This window comes from Perca flavescens, chromosome 3 (assembly GCF_004354835.1).
Source record: "Perca flavescens isolate YP-PL-M2 chromosome 3, PFLA_1.0, whole genome shotgun sequence".
Classification (NCBI taxonomy): domain Eukaryota; kingdom Metazoa; phylum Chordata; class Actinopteri; order Perciformes; family Percidae; genus Perca; species Perca flavescens.
The window spans coordinates 39,780,179-39,796,158 of NC_041333.1; the positions used below are offsets into that span (position 1 = coordinate 39,780,179).

General features: G+C 39.4%; 1 long non-coding RNA gene and 1 pseudogene across 2 annotated transcripts; both read right to left on the bottom strand.

Annotated features, from left to right (window-relative positions):
* Positions 1 to 243: 243 nt before the first annotated feature.
* The window catches only part of LOC114552962 (zinc finger protein 420-like), a 32,286-nt pseudogene continuing 16,549 nt past the window's right edge, over positions 244 to 15,980 (bottom strand).
* Positions 5,194 to 11,730, bottom strand: LOC114553136 (uncharacterized). Of its 2 annotated transcripts, none has more exons than XR_003692244.1 (3): positions 11,609 to 11,730; positions 9,634 to 9,786; positions 5,194 to 5,237 (listed from the first exon to the last, which is right to left on the bottom strand). It is a non-coding gene; the product is annotated as an uncharacterized LOC114553136 (long non-coding RNA). The 2 variants fall into 2 exon arrangements; XR_003692245.1 differs by having other exon boundaries at positions 11,587 to 11,730.

Consider the following 15,980-nt stretch of genomic DNA (forward strand, 5'->3'; position numbering starts at 1 on the left):
CCAGTAGATGGCGAGCCACCCTGTGCGACTTCCAGGAAATCGGATCTCCGTCGCTATTGAAACTGCTGGATGAAATATCTAGCATGTGGTAGGAGTGTGCCAGTTCCCCAGATTGGTACCCGCAGCAGATATACATAGACAATATTGCACTTTGAACTTTGACTCATGACTTTTGACTGATTTGACTTCCGTTAGACTGGAACTCAGGAAACACTACTCATCAGACATTGACCTGGATAGACATTTTGGAGAACTCCATACAAGGACAATTTTATTTTGTTTAAAGGGCCTGTTTATTGTTTTTCACATCATAAATGTAATGTAGCTTTCTTTGCAATTCATCTACTAAAGTTGCAGTTAAAGTACACCTCTTTTGTGTTGTTATGGTTATTGCACTCTAATTCAGCTCCCCGAACCTAGAGCGAGGTGTTCTTACCAAGAGTGGTTTACACTGTAAACATTTATATATTTCTATGTAAGCTGTCTATGTATGTCTATGTAAAGTCTGGCTTTTTTCACATGGGGGTCTATGAGGAACTGTTCAGTGACACACATAACAAACAACATTTTCAGCATCTTACTGAGATATTAATAATCACTTAAATAAAACATAAATAACCTGACACAAGCTAGCATTAGCTCAATTCAGTCACTTAACTTCCTGTTAGCTTAAAAGAAGGATTAATGTTACCTTTTGTGATATTAAATTCAACACTTTATAATATTGTAAAACACATTTTTCAACCATGAAATGTTATTCCATGTTGCTTGGTTTAGCATTTCTTTCACATGAACATCCAAAAGCAGTACAACAATCTTTTTCTGAGTCTTTAAGATCAGTTGTCTGTCCCAAGATGGCGGCGGCACAGACGCAGTGTAAACACATTAACTGTTCAAGTCAGCAGCAGTCATGTTCTTGTCTTAAGTTACAATAAACTGAATATTTCAGCAATATGACATCACCTTAGTAAACAGTGATTAGAATTTGTGCAAATTGTATTTACCAGGAGATTAATTAACAACAACAAATACTTATTCGCTACAGCATTAGTTAAAAAGTTCAGCGTGTTCACAACAAGGCAGTGTGAACACGCTGGTGAGATTTAAGGTTACTACTCTGAGAAAATGTTTTACCACATTGTTCACAGCTGTACGGCTTCTCTCCAGTGTGAATGCGCTGGTGAGATTTAAGGATACCACTCTGAGAAAATGTTTTACCACATTGTTCACACCAGTACGGCTTCTCTCCAGTGTGAATGCGCTGGTGAGATTTAAGGCTACTACGCTGAGAAAATGTTTTACCACATTGTTCACAGCTGTACGGCTTCTCTCCAGTGTGAACACGTCTGTGGCATTCTAGGCTATCACTCTGAGAAAAAGTTTCCCCACATTGTTCACACCAGTACGGCTTCTCTCCAGTGTGAACACGCTGGTGATATTTACGGTGACCACTCTGAGAAAAAGTTTTACCACATTGATCACAGCTGTAAGGCTTTTCTCCAGTGTGAATGCGTTGATGTCTTTTTAGGTGACTCTTTTCTATGAAAACTGCCCCACATTGATCACAGCTGTGTAGATTCTCTCCAGTGTGAACTCTCTGATGAGTCTTTAAATATGCAGATGTTGTGAAGGATTTGTCACAGTGTTTACAGTGGTGACGTTTGGGTACCTCTCCTCCTCTCCGTTTCTATAGCAACAGACAAAGAGAGATAGAGAGAGAGTTAGTGAACAACCTTCTTTAAACCCTGGACTTGCTCTCACTCACAATTTTCACTCTTCATACTCTTCACTTTTCATAACTTTTATAAATTCAGAAATATTCTAAATTTTTCAGGCAAGTTTCCCCATTCAAATGATTGGCAATTTAAAAACTAAAACACTTGCTCACTCTCTTCAGTTTTACTTTCAGTTAGAAATTCCATGGTAACTTTAAAATAACACAAACCTTTCATACATTCTGGGTATTTTTCATCCTTTAAATCCCATTCAAACCTTTTGAAATACATACATTAATTTGAAGTCAAAATAAAGGTGAAGTTTTTCTGGTTTCAGACATGTTACTATGGAAACCATCAGGCTCTTCTCAGTGTTTCCCACAGGTTGAGAATTTACTGGCGGTGGTGTGTGGCGCAGGATGTGACAGCGCGGTGCGTGAGGTCTAGGTTTAGTAATAATGGGCTCAGTTATAAACTAGTCAAAAGAAGGTGAAAACAATGACTACACAACATTATCAGATCATTTAGAAAGAAAAAAATATTTACATATTAAACAAATTAGACTAAAAGATGACACAGATGAAAATATTGCGACACTATGCAGCATCTGACACAGTTTCAGGGTAGTTAGGGCTGCACGATTTGAGGAAAATATGTGACATGCCGTAATGTTGTTGATTATCGCGATAATGATATAACTTGTGATAAATAAACAGATATTAAAATGTAGCCTACTCAGTTCTGCTGCTTTCAGTATTTTGCTAAAAACAACAACAAATTGCTCGTAAAATTTTAAACAAATGACGAAAAAGTGTAGCCATGATGTGCTTTGTAAATTAAATCAGTTTTTTTTTTGCCAAATGTTAACAGTTCAGCAGATAAAATTCCCATAATGCCATGTATGCTCCATACAGAAAATTACATTTTATTATTAATGTCAACACTGTTTCCCCCTAACTCCTGTTAAATCACATAAGACTTAGGAATTTCTAAAGTAAAACATTCTTGTTCATTTTGTTTGTTAGATATTTGCTCATTTTTTGAAGTGTATTAATCCCAGGCATGAAAATGGGTCAGGGGTGAAAAAGGTGAGAAGGATATCACCCCTCTAGGGGAGTCCGGGGGAATGCTCCCCCTGAAGAAAATTTTAAATATTCCATATTTTAAAGCATCAATCTGATGCATTTTGAGATACATTTTTTGCCAACCAACAGTGTAATATTTCAATATGCACTCATTAAAGTTAATTTGACTGGCAAAACAGTTAAAGTCCTTCTGACATTACACAATAATAAAAGTCATAATTTTTTAAAACTAAAAAGTTTTGGATCAATTTTTACTTCTTCCAACCATATGTTAAATTAAGAGTCAATGTGGATTTACATATTGCAATAATATCAGAATCCTACAATGAATCATTGTGAAAACTAAACTTACTACCTTGGCCAGGTCATCATCAAAAAAGCAAATTTTGTCCATGTTGATATTAGCTGCTTTATTTACATTTATTAAAAACGTTGCATTGTTTATCTAGACGTCTAAACTCTGGGACAAGGCCATTATGTTTAAATACCTGCCTTGCTGATTCCAAACGGACAGCTTTGTCAAGGCAGTTTGGGCTTCAGATAGCTTTTAGAATTAAAGGAACAGTCACAGCGGTAGCGGTCATTGCCGGTAACGTACTCGTATTACAGAGTGCACGGACCTCAACAGACCGCGAGGTCGATAACAGATTTCCTGACGCTAAAATGGAGAATACGCATTGTTCATACTTTATACAGAGTGAGCAGCAGCTTCTTGTGGAAGTATGATAACGTGAAACACATTGTTTGTAAAGAAGAAACACGGCCGCTGTAATGAAACAGCGAGAGAAAGCGAGGCAGAAGATCACGGACCGACTGAATGTGTAAGCAGCCTAAAAATCTACATTAACTGACCACTGCTCTGAACTGAAACTGTCATCATACCATTCAAGGATTAGGCTACTAATCATTTTTACAAATTAACACTTGTAGCTAGAGCTGCAAAATATATCGTAAACGTTGCATTAACTTGAAATGGGTAAACGTTGTGGTGCATTCAAAGTTATTATAAAATACCCTTTTCTGATCTGTTTTTGTCGTTTAACAGCGACTTAATGGTGAAATAAGTTATTGTTATGTTATTATTAGGTCTGTCAGCATTAACGTGTCAATCGTGATGCGATTAAGGGCCGAGCAGAACGCGTTAATTTTTTTTAATTGCATGCCGCCATTTATACATTTATTTTACACTTCCCTCGGCTTCGCGTCCGGTGATCACTGGACGTCAGTGAGTAATCAAAAAGATTTAGAAGTTACTGCACACTATATTGACTCTGGTAAGGATAAGGATTTTTAGTTCTTTAGTTAGGTACTTGGAGGAATTGTGCAATAATGACAGATTCACACATTGTTCTTTTGTTTACAGTAAATAAATAATAAACAAATACAAATCTTAAAGTCAAGTTCATAAAGTAACTTTCTTTGCATTAATTTGATTTCCAATCAAGATACACTGGTAAGAATTGCTTTCCATTGTTAATATGTACTTAAGTTCTGAAATGCAAAATAATAGAATTTTAATCATGTGATAAAACATGCGATAAATTCAGCAATTAATCGCGATAAAACAAAATTAATCATTTGACAGCCCTAGTTATTATTACATTTTTAATGAATCACTCAAATTCCTCCCTTTTTTGCGCTGTATTAATATTGAGATTATATTTCTGGGACTCTTCAGTCTGGAGTAACATCTTTCCTTTGCTCACCTCCTCCTTCTTCCTCTTGCTCCCTCGCTCCTCTGAGTCTCCCAAGGCCTCACTGACAACTTTCCTCTTGCCCTCCTTCTTCTTCTCCTCCTTCTCCTTGTGTTTCTGCATGTACTCGGTGATAAGGTCGGGGCAGTCCAGGTTGTCTTGTGGCTCCCATGTGTTATCCTCACTGGAAAGGTGAGTGCAGACAGAAGAACATCTCCTCAGGCTTTGTTTTTAGGCAATACATTCTCAATCTAACTGCTAATTCGTATTGTTCCTTTTTTCTATTGTCATTTTGTAAGGTTATTTGCGAGTCTTCAACTTAGTGTCAAAAGACTTTCAACGTTGAGGGCATGATACAATGCTGAAATTTATGCTGTCGATTATCTGCAACTTTTAAATGAACAAGATACAATATAAATATATAGAGAGCACCAAGTATTAATATTATAGACTCATATTTACTCTGAGAACCCCTTCCATTTCAGCAGAAACTCTACTCTTCTGTTCACCACTCTGCGGTCCAAAACCTTCTCCACCACATACTCCTCCTCTTCCTCATCCTTCACTGCTGCTGCTGCTACTACTGCTGCAGGTGCTGCAGGCTGCTCCTCCTCCTCTTCCTCCTTCACTGCTGCAGCTGCAGGAGGTGCTGCAGGCTGCTCCTCCTCCTCCTCCTCGGCCTTCTTGCCCTTCTTGTCCCTCTTTCCTTCTCCGGTCGCCAGCTTGACGTCTGCTGAGGGCTCCTTTGGTAGACCCAAGGGGGAAACATGCAGAGATAATGATACAAGGGTTAGAAGAACTAATGGGAGGTGGGAGTGAATTATAGTTTACCATGTTTTACTATATTCAAATGTTATGTTTGAATGGAGAAAATGCAAGGGCTGATGAGGTGACCAAGCCATAGGACTTCAGCCTCAATCACCGACAGTTCAATTACCAGAAAATCGCTAGAAGTTCCTCACCTTGCAAAACTTAGTTCGTTTCGGGAAACAACAACAAACTTTGAGCTAGCGAGCTACACACTGAAAATGGCAAGTTTAGAGCAACGTTTTGATCGTCCAACAAGGCAGGCCAGGGGGATGTTTCACAAAAGCAGAATTTATGAATCCAGGATAACAGATAAAGCAAGGCTTGACCTAGTTTAGGCCAAGCCAGACTGAGGAGGAGAGACTAGGCCGAGCCAGGCTGAAGAGGAGGAGTGACTAGGTCGAGACAGAATGAGGTTGACTAGGTGCAGACCTGCCAACATGGAAGAAATGTTATGAGTATAACACCCCTAGATTATAATAAATTAGTATTACTGTGTAGAGGAATGGAGTGGATGAATGGCTGTAAGTGTAGTGAAATTACACAAATGTTTTCTTATATCCTGTGATATATTTCGTGGCCGTATACTTTTTGTTATTCTAGGCTGTCTGGCTGTCTGCTTTGCGAGTGGGCGCGCTAGACAAGAATGGACAGCGCAGACAAAGCAGACTGAAATATGGGTTTCTACATGTTTATGCCTGTACAACAGGTAGGTAGGTGGGTATACTGATAAGTATAGACTAATTAGCTAATCATTGAGGGTTTATTGTAGGCTACTTACAGTAACGAGTGTAGCGTTAGTTTATCTGCGCCAGCGGAAGTAAATAATGCATAATCTGTAGCTATCGTTTCAAATCAGTTGCATGTGCTGCATGAAGTAACACACACACACATCGGCTCGGCTGTGTGTGTGTGTGTGTGTGTGTGTGTGTGTGTGTGAGAGTGAGAGAGAGAGAGAGCGAGAGAGTGTGTGTAGCGTGGTCATCGCTGTTCAGAATCCTGTCTATCTTCCATACTGTGACACTTGTATCCAAATGAATTGTGTTGTGAAGTTGTCATTAGCTTCACTGCTGTTAGCCACCTCCATGGAGCCACGGGTTTACCTTTCATTTGATCGGGTTTGCTTGCTACGTTGCCATCCTCTTGAACAACATTAAACATACATATAGTTCATGAGTGGTTTCATCGGCCCTGTTTAACGTGTTGAAGCTCCCCGGCGGCGCAGTAGCGCTGTAGCTGGCTGGTGAGGGCTGCTTGAAGGCGCCGTCCGCGCTGCTGCTGCCGTAAAACGGGACACGGCAGCGTTAAGTTAACGTTAAGTGCCGCTGCGGCGACATCGGGTCCTCTTCCAGCATTGTTGGAGGAAAACAGACATCTTGCATCATCTTGTTTTTGTGTAGGTAATACGTTGTCAAATATGTTTGAACTTAAATAGACTACCTATACAAGTAGTTATGTCTCTTTGTATTAATTTGTCCTGTTATTGACGTAACAATGTCACATGAATAATTAAAACAAATTGTCACAACTTTAAATAATAACAGTAGTTAAATGATCAGCAATATGCACCTGTTGTATTTTAATGCAGGCTGATAATAATAATAATAATAATAATAATAATAATAATAATAATAAGCCTGCTGCTGACCAGGCTAACAGCCAGGTTTAATAATCCTGGAGTCTTTTCTCTTCACTCAGCAGTGGTTTCACCTTATTATTATTATTATTATTATTATCAGCCTGCATTAAAATACAACAGGTACATATTGCTGATCATTTAAGTACTCTTATTATTTAAAGTTGTGACCATTATGTTTTATAATTATTCATGTGACATCGTTACTGTTATATTGTTACTGTAGACTGCGGTTCATATTGTTATAAGTTTGATGTTTTTGAATATATTACTGCAGTTGAGATAATTAGAAAAGGCTGATAAAGTTGCCAAATGTGTTTTACATGAAGTCAATTATTAAGGGCAATATATAAAGTGCTGTACATGTGTGTTTCTACAGGGGACCAATGCTCCTTAAAGGGGTGATAGAAAGCAAAAACAATTTTACCCTGTTATAGTTGAAAAACGACAGTTTGGAGGGTAACTAGGACATACATAGAACCTCAAAATCCCATTGACACCCCTTTCCCCTGAAAATCTCACAATTTTAAAAACACTTCATTTTATTAAAAAGGTTTTAAAAGTTTTAAACTACAACTCAGAGTGAATGACCGAAATCTTCTCAAAGTACGGTGAAGCGTTAGCGTGCTACGTTGATCCTTTCTCTGCGGAGTGCAGACTCATTTGCTCTTGTGAGTCACGTGACCAAATCGCAGCCTTTGCGATTAGGAAATCCCGTTTTAACATATCGCGATATTATTTCAAATGCAATGAATCGTTCAGCCCTACTCCCTAATAAGGCTGAGCAATTTTATCGATTCTGCGATATAAATCGATATTTTATTCCCCAAGAAAGTATCGATTTTTGTGCCGAGATGTGTGTGCGTTAAAACACACAAACACCGCTGAGCCGAGATGTGTGTGCGTTAAAACACACACACAGCTGAGCCGAGATGTGTGTGTGTGTGTGTGTGTGTGTGTGTGTGTGTGTGTTAAAGGTTAATACACGCAGCACCTGACTGGGAACGATACAGAGTTACCAACGGCGGCTGGGGCAGATGAACTCACGCTGGTCTCTTTTCTGTAAATATGCTACAATTAAACCTTCGTGAGTTAAAAGTCAATACTTATCAATGCATCACCTGTGTAGACCGGCATCAACATGTAGAAAGCGATATTTCAATCTGCTCAGTCCACCGCGCTGTTTTACGCTAACTAGCTAGCTAACTAGCTAGCAGCTCTACTCTGCAAATAGCGAATTTTTACAAACCAGCTAAAACAAAAGCTGTCGGTTTGTAGTCTAACTTTTTATCTTAGGTTGCCGGGAATCTGGAAATTTTGACAAATTCTTGTAAACCTCACTGCTGGCTGAACAAACCAAACTCTCCGCTGGAGCAGACAATCTGGAGCTACTTAATATGCACGTGAATGACGCGATCGTTATGTTCGAGTGATGATGATGATGATGGCTGTATTATTTTGCAACCACATCGTTTCATTGCAAATGAGGCATACATGACGAGTGCATAGCCTGCTTATCAGTCCATTCATCATTAAAGCTGGGCTTTTGGCTTTTCCACTTCAACTTTTCCCTTCAGCGTCTTTGACAGTGACATGTTTACCTGACAACAGCCTTTCTTTCTGCAAGCATTTTCCACCAATCAGGATGCTGCATACTACAATAATGTTTCCATAATCACAGACTTTAACCATCAGTCCTCAGTGAACTGCCTCCTAGTCTGAGATCTTTTTCTACTTAAAGAGCCAGTTATCATTATGGAGTTTCCATGTTGTTTTAGGAGTTTGCTCACACTAATACATGTAAAAAAAAAAAAAAGAAGCATTAATTCAGTAAGAAAGTGAAAAAGAATAGGCGTATTAGGTATAAATTCATTTTATTTTATTTTATTTGAAAGTCCGGCCGCCAGAGTGCTTAGAAAAATTCTGAAAAAAATGTAGTTGATGATCCCTGCTGTAGACTCTCTGTCCAGTCAGAGACATATGTTGTGTAATTAATGTTTTCAGTTCAATTAATTAAATCCAAGTAAATGGAACACTCACAAGATGTCACCAAAATCACTCGGTCCCCTTTAAATCTTTCAGAAAATGATGTAAGTGTATCGAAATATATCGAATCGTATCGTTGGCTGAATATCGTGATATATATCGTATCGTGAGCTGAATATCGTGTATCGTATCGTGAGATTAGTGTATCGCTACAGCCCTACTCCCTAAGCACTTGTCTTACTGCGGCCTAGTCTCTCCTCCTCAGCCTGACTCCACCTAGTCTCTCCTCCTCAGCCTGACTCGACCTAGTCTCTCCTCCTCAGTCTGACTCGACCTAGTCTCTCCTCCTCAGCCTGACTCGACCTAGTCTCTCCTCCTCAGCCTGACTCGACCTAGTCTCTCCTCCTCAGTCTGACTCGACCTAGTCTCTCCTCCTCAGTCTGACTCCACCTAGTCTCTCCTCCTCAGCCTGACTCGACCTAGTCTCTCCTCCTCAGCCTGACTCGACCTAGTCTCTCCTCCTCAGTCTGACTCGACCTAGTCTCTCCTCCTCAGCCTGACTCGACCTAGTCTCTCCTCCTCAGCCTGACTTGGCCTTCGTGAAACGTACCAAGCCAGGCTGCACAGATTAGACTAGGTCAAGCCTCTCTTCATCAGTTCTCCTGGATTTATAAATTCTACTTTTGTGTGATACCCCCCTGAACACTGACCTGAACATGGCTGGTATCAGAGTCCCAGTCTGCTGCTGGTCTTCTGGGGACCTTGTTGCTCCGCTGCTCCTGGTTCTGGTTGTCCTCCTCCATTCCTCTCTTGTCCTGAAATCCAGCAGATGTCCACTGGGGCTGCTGGACTCACTCTGGATTCTGTTCAGTACAAATCAAAGCAGGCAGAGATATTCAGGAGCTGCTGTCTCCTCTCCTTTTCCTCACATCCACACACAACTAAAACAACAGTCGGCAAACTCAAAGCAGAGGCTGGAGAACTGTTCCATTTCCTTCCTCGCTACACAATGAACTCGGAGTAGTTTGGAGAAAACAGCATTATATTAAACTGTGAATGAATCTAAACAACTGCACAATAAAATGTCAATATTTTATTTAAATTAAATTCACTCAGATCATTTCAGGAAAAAGGAAACTCAATAAAAAGTGATTTTGCCGACACTAGACATCAGTCCAAAGCTCCCCACTATATGTGATTAAAGTGCTGCGAGCTGTAAGTTCACCACTTCTACAGAAGACAGAAGATGACGTCATCTCGGAGACAGCTGTCTTCCTGTCTCACTCAGACTCCGTTGTTTAGGTGAGCTAACTTACACTAACAACTTTACTGTCCTCAATCTGAACTCGGTGCAGATCAAACACCAGAACTCTGGTCCGCTTGAAAACGGGGGTCCCGGTTCAGGTGGGAACGCGATCCGACCCAAACACAGGAAGTGGACCAAAACCAGAGCATTTACTAGCCTGCAGTTTTAGAGGTCGACCGATTTTACCGATACTGATAGCTAGGTTGGGCCGTATTTGCCGATAACCGATTAATCAACCGATAGTAGTTAGAATTCATACTGGATAAAAACCAACATGACACTTCAAGTAAAACAGTGCTGAACTTTATTATAAAAATAAAAACATGCTACAAGAAATAAATATAAAACAAATTCCTATAAATTCATTCAAACAAACAAAAAGTAATAAGTAAATAAAAACAGTTAAACTGTCGGTTTAGAACGGTAACAGACGATCTCTGACCTGGAGGGATCTATCTTTAATCCAATAACGATAGTTCCACCCATCAACTATTGGTGCTGATTAATCGGTCTACCTCTACGCAGTTTCAACCTTTCACACAGTTTACAGACTTAAATATCTGGTTTAAGGGATGAGAACTTTCAGATCCATATGTAATGGGTGTGCAGGTTAGTTCCAGTGGTGTAGTCTACGTGATACGCAGGAATGCGCAGTACACCCACTAAGAAAGCTCCAGGATTTCCATATACCCACTTAAAAATGTCCCATGATACGCAACAACATACTTTCCGTTATATTTTTGATAGATTTTAAATTGCCATCTGTTATTTCTTTGGATAGGCTAAATAAAAGGTATTTCCACCATAAATTGGTGAATTAAACCGTATCCGAATGGAACAAAAATGCAGTTGCTGACGCTCAAAACTTCCCTGGGGGAGGACACCCAGACCCCCCCCCCCCCCCCTCTGGACTGCTTCCACCACGTGACGCTGCTCCCATTGTTCACCTTCCTCTAAAATATTAGAAACACTAAAGCAGAACCAGAAAAGCCAACACGGTAGAAATGTAGTGGAGCTTCATTATTTCGGAGAGTTTCCCTCTGATATTCTGTCCAATCAACAAGCGACTGCTTCCACCACGTGACGTGTGTTTCCACTGTTTGCTGCGTTTGATAAAGTGCAGTGTGACGCAAACCGAACCAAATGAAAAATGCAACAATGTTACAACTTCAGCCCCGAATCTCACCGAGCCCACCGAACTACAGAGGAGCAACTAACGGAGCAGACTGTTGCTCAGCAACGGAAGTTCTGTTCACCTGAATCTTAGCAACAGCAGAATGGAAAGCTAACGCATGCGCAGCTCTGGCTTCTATTCGCTTTGATAGCCGTGTAAAAGAACAGTTATTAAAGTGTTTACCTGAGTGAGTGTGTGGGTTTACCTGGAGCTCTGTCTTCTTAAAACCGTTCTTATACTGTCTATGTTTAAAACTCACTAATAAACAACACAACTCTCCCGCCGCCAGCACGAGATCACAGTGAAGCAACGAGACTTCCGGTTTCCTCCAAGTCAGGGTTTTTCAGATTAAAGTTTAAAATGAAAGAACGCCGCCACCTGGATGTCAGGAGGGGAACAACAGATACACATTCAGTTCATTAATCAGTTAGTGGTGGACTAGAACTGAGTACATTTACTCAAGTACTGGACTTTACTCCAGGTACTTGTACTTTACTTGAGTATTAAATAATGTACAGCACATAAATAATCAAAACAATTTGTAAGTATAAAGAGAAATAACTAAATATAATGTAAGCATTTAAATGTATGTTTCCACCAGACTCCATTTAAATAAAATATCAGTTTCATGATTATTAAACACACTTAATTTATGGTTGATAGAAAAAGAAAAAAATATATATCAACTGTTCCAACAACAATCACCACTCTGGTTTGGTTGAAATTAACTCTTAATTCACCCATTTACATGTGGAAATATGCTGGCTCTATACACGCTAAAAGTCCTGATTATTTACATGGAGTCTGGTGGAGTTTGGTGATGGTGATTTCGGGGCTGTTTCATGTTAAACTAAAAGGATCTTACTCTTTAACTAGAAGCTCTATCTCTGTAGGGATCCTTTCCATAATGTTGTCAGACTCTTAGAATAATAATCTGAGTCTGTCAGCAGCAACAACAGAACTTTTAGTGGATGGAAACTTTACCTTTTAATTAGGAGTTTAAACACAGACACAACAGGAAGAATAAATCCATCAAATCAAGTCACAAATAATCAGCATGTGGCCTTGTTTTATTTCATTCATTTTGCATTTAGTTGTTCCACATTCCCAGACATTTAAACCAATTCAATCATTGAGGTTATTCTACAAGTCAGATGAATAAATCAGCTGTTTACTATCTGACCTGGTCTGTTTCCTGCTGCTCCATCATTCTTTAGTGTCCTCTGGAAACAGTTTGCTTTCTATTTTCTGACTTTGTATGACATCATCAGTGTCTTTGCTTTCAGTCTGAACACACCTCAACAGATTTAAAACCACATTCAGTCACAGAAAATACAAACAGGGAAGATCAAATGTCAGAAGAAGATTATTAAAGGTTCACACTTCTCTCTCTCTCTCTTTCTCTCTGTCTTTCTCTCTGTCCATCTGTCATTCTCTCTCTCTCTCTCTGTATCTGCTGTGTGTTTCCTGTGTTCAGCTATGTCCATTTGTTTTGGAGGAAAACCTCTCTCTCCCTCTCCTCTCTCTCTCTCTTTCTCTGTCTCTCTCTCTGTGTGTGTGTCTCTCTCTCTCTCTCTCTCTCTCTCTCTCTCTCTCTCTCTCTCTCTCTCTGTCTCTCTAACAACAGAATGAACAGATGATACACAGATTGTGAATATGTTACATTTCACATTAAATTCTATGAGGAGAACTCTGAATAAAGTCGTTTTTACCCATTTATTCGTGTCATAAATTTATTTATTTGTATTTGTGTCATAAATTGTAACACTGTCTTCCTCCCAAAATATGTATCTGTGTGTTAAATATCATTTTTGGATAACACTCTTATCAATACATTACGGTAATAGTGTTGGTTGTTATATTTGAGGTATTACAGTTTCTCATACTGCATGTATACCATGTATACCAGTTCCCTTGTGTGTAATGATGGAGACAGATGAACAGAGCCGTGAACATGTATGGAATAAATAACGATATAAAACAGATGCTCCGCTTATACTTTCACCTTAAGTTCAAGTCAGTTACCTTAACACCCCCCATCTGTTTTTTTTCATATATCGCACCCTGCACACACATTTTATACTTTTTAGGTAAGATGAGCCAGCCATTAGGCAGAAAGGTTTGAACCCTAGTGCTACCAAAGCAGAAGGTAATAGCAGAACCATTAAAAGGTGAAGGAAGTAAGGTCAGTATTGGGATGGCATTTATTGTTGAGGAGTCATTCTGCAGCAATGGAAACAAGTCAGACATTTAGAAACTTTGGTTTTTGTCATCACACAAGGCTAATAGATTATGAATTATTGATATAATCAAGTGTAGCAGTCATTAACATGTGTCCTTGTTTGTAGACAGCTGTGATGCTCCACCAGATGTTCCAGCTGCAGTCAGTTAGCTGCACATGTCCAAACTGTGCAGCTTGATGCAGAATCAAAATGCCAACAGCTGATGAAAATTGTGAACATACAAAAGTGAAGTGCAAAAAATCTAAAATGCTGTTGATTAGAAGTTGTAAAATAAAGCTGACAAAGACTAAATATATTTTTGTGATTAAAATTGTGAGCTACTGTAACTAGGGAATTTCCCCAGTGTGGGCTAAATAAAATATTTCTTCTATCATATAGGTGATAAACAAACAGTTGATTTTTTTGATTTCAAAGACAAATTATGTCATTTTAAGGAATCACTAATTTCTTCAAAAGACAAACGAGTCAGTAGCAGAGTTTAGTCAAATGCTTAGAGATGCTATTGTAATCTGACATATTTGGGTACATTAAACCGATGTTTATGAAATATAATGTTTTATTGTCATCAAACTGCCCGTTTTAATCAATTAGTTGATTGACAGAAAAACTGCTTTGATCGTGTCTAGTTTTCAAAAAAATGTGAAGACTTTTCTATATTGCTTTTTAATACCTTAAGTACATATTTTTATGATATCTTTCTTACTTAGGTAATATCCTTAATAAAATATTGCTGGTAACAGAAAATGTTTACAGTTTAGAATCAGTACTTACTTTGTCCACCTTAACTAACTGTATGAACCTTGTTGAATTGGCTAACCTTAATGTTCAATGATGACATAGATCAGACTTAGAAAAGCAGTGTGTTTGAATGCTCCTTTCTTACAGAGGCTCAGAACTACGGTGGCCCCGAGAGGCCACAGCACGCAACTAAAACGAAACGCACGCAAATAAACCACAACACAACGGAAGTGTTTCCAGGGGACACTTTTAGGTGATGCACACGTGCCTCAACCATTTGGTTATGTTTAACTTCTGATGGGTAGATGTTGTTTTGTAAAACAGGGTAGGCGTAATAAGCCATGGCTTCAGCCTACACCTTTTCGGTTACCACCCTTGTTTCTAATGAATTTGCTGTACATGTTTAGTAACCGAATAAACAAACTTTCATTCATTCATTGGGGTTTCCAACAACAGGACAATTCTAACCATTTTCTCCAAGTTATTCATCACTAAATTCACTTCTCAGAACGTTTTAGGCGAGAAATAAATCGTTTACATTTCAAATATAGGCAGTCTTGTGAAAATTGTTGCCGAATTGACAATTTGCCTCAAAGTTTTTGGAGTTGAGAAGCTCCATGGAGTGACGGGACAGTCAGCAGGCGCCTGCCGGGGATGGCAGCTCGTCGCTCGGCCAGGAATACTCAAGAGACCCCGCTCTAAGCTGGAGGTCTCTCAGACCGCCTGTCATAACTTAAACAAGTATCCCAGTGAGAAACGGGTATCTCTCTCTCTCTCCCCCGCCTGCTGCGGTGTCTGTGTGTGAGTTTAACTCCGAAAAGACAGTTAACCACAGGTTCCCGTCAATCTTATGATGGACATGCGTTGTGATATTTAAACAAACAATCCATCAACGGCAAAATAAAAGACTCTTATTTACGAGAGCGGTCTGAGAGACCTCCAGCTTAGAGCGGAGAGTTTAGTCCTCGACTGTCCTTATTTAGTTTCCCCTTCCTACTTTAAAACATCTACACCTGCTGCCCCAAAATACTTACACCACAACTATTATTGCCACTGTTCATCACACCCCCGACCAGCACGTCAGACACCGCCTACCAAGAGCCTGGGTCTGGCCGAGGTTTCTTCCTAAAAGGAGTTTTTCCTCGCCACTGTCGCACTAAATGCTTGCTCTTGGGGGGAATTACTGGAATTGTTGGGTCTTTGTATATTATAGAGTGTGTTCTAGACAGTGTTGGGAAGGATACTTTCAAAACGTATTTTGTTACAGAATACAGAATACATGACAACAAATGTAATTTGTAACGTATTCCGTTACGTTACTCAATCTGAGTAACGTATTCTGAATACTTGGATTACTTCAAGATTACTTCCACATTGAATTGCGTTTTATAGGTGTAGGAATGCGGCTATCACATCCAGCTTACTAAACAGGCCTATAATGGGGAGTTCTTTTTATTCCAACCAGCTGAATGTGTACCTGAACAAGCAGATAGATTTTTGTATTGGTAGTCCCAAACTGCATACTACAAAAATCTAACCGCGGTCTAAGCCACCACAAGCTAATATTTTTTTATATAATATATTATATAATACAGT